This window comes from Bidens hawaiensis, unplaced genomic scaffold (assembly GCF_021521415.1).
Source record: "Bidens hawaiensis isolate Kalapana, Puna unplaced genomic scaffold, B.hawaiensis_p1.1 tig00419391_1, whole genome shotgun sequence".
In the NCBI taxonomy this organism is placed as follows: Eukaryota; Viridiplantae; Streptophyta; class Magnoliopsida; order Asterales; family Asteraceae; genus Bidens; species Bidens hawaiensis.
In genome coordinates this window covers 208,105-209,552 of record NW_027504845.1, presented here as the reverse complement: position 1 = coordinate 209,552, position 1,448 = coordinate 208,105, and positions in this window count along the sequence as shown.

The window sequence follows — 1,448 nt, the reverse complement described above, 5'->3', positions numbered from 1 at the left end:
TCACCCTCGTGGTGATACTTGCATTTGTTGCACCATGGGCGAGGCCCGCTGTATCCTTTTCGTGGTGGCTCCGCGGCCTGAATCGCGTAAACCTTTGCGCTTTCCTGCTTCTTGAACGGTGGTTGCTTGGAGTCAGACCCTCGGTGGTGAGAGTTCCATTTCCTCTTGGGATCAGAGGTTCGCTGCTCGATTCCGCGCGTAGTCAACATACCCGCACGGATCGTATCCCTTGTAAGGGTAATGGCCCGCGCTACCGCCTCATCAAAGGTTGGAGGCGCTGCGGCGTTGAGCGGAACCCTAACAACAGGAGGTAACCCAAAAATATACCTCTCGATCTTCTTTTCCTCCGTGTTTGCCATGTCTGGCACCAACTGGCAAAGTTCGTTGAACCGGTTGTTGTAGGCGTCGATATCCGTTCCAACCATGGTGTGGTTCCAGAATTCCTGTTGTAGACTCTGGATTTCTGCGCGAGAGCAGAACTTTCTCATCATCATCTCCTTCAGTTCCTCCCAGGTCTTGTGGAGAGCAACTTCTCGCCCCAATGTTTTCGTTTGAAGCTTCCACCAAGACGAAGCTGCCTCTTGGAACATACAGGTCGCGTAAAGGACCTTCTGGTTCTCACTACATCCGCTAATGGAGAGAACTGTCTCCATCTTGTCAATCCAGTTGTAGAGCCCAATGGCCCCTTCGGTTCCCTTGAATGGCCAAGGCTTACAGGCCATGAATGTCTTATAGGAGCATCCTTTGTCCAAGGCTCCTGATTCGGGTTCTGGGGTCTCATTCTGACGACCCTGACTTGATTCGGCCTTGCTGGCCTCATGTGTCGCAATCGCTTGCGCGATTATTTCCGCGAGTTCCTCGGGTGTCATGGTAATTCCTTTGGCTTTAGTTGGAGGCATTCTCGCTTTAAAAGAGTGAAAATATCAGACTTAGCGCATGTACTCAGAGCACATAATGTTATCATTATTTACTAGACAGTGTGACCCGTGTTCCTAAGTGTGTGTATAGTTTCTTTTGAAAGTATTTTCTTTGAAAAATATTTCATGCGATTCCCCAACGGTTATAGTCTAGGTTAAAACTTCTTTTCCTAGTTCGCTATAACCAGTGCTCTGATACCAATCTGTCACACCCGGCCCTGAGCGGCGGAAACAGCCGGGCGCGCGCGAGTGGGAATTGATACTTAAGCACGGGCCATTGCAAACATTCAAAGTAAGATTTTCATTGCGCATGAAAAGTTTAATACAAATACATTACATTGTTTAAAAATTACATAAAAACATCCAAGTATAAAACATTCACGCATGGCGCATATAACATAGGCTCACGCTGGTTCTTAACATGGTGCGCTCGCGCAGGGCGCACATAACAAATGCACGCGCTGACTAACATGGCGCGCTCGCGCAGGGCGCACATAACAAATGCACGCGCTGACTAACAATGTGACACCC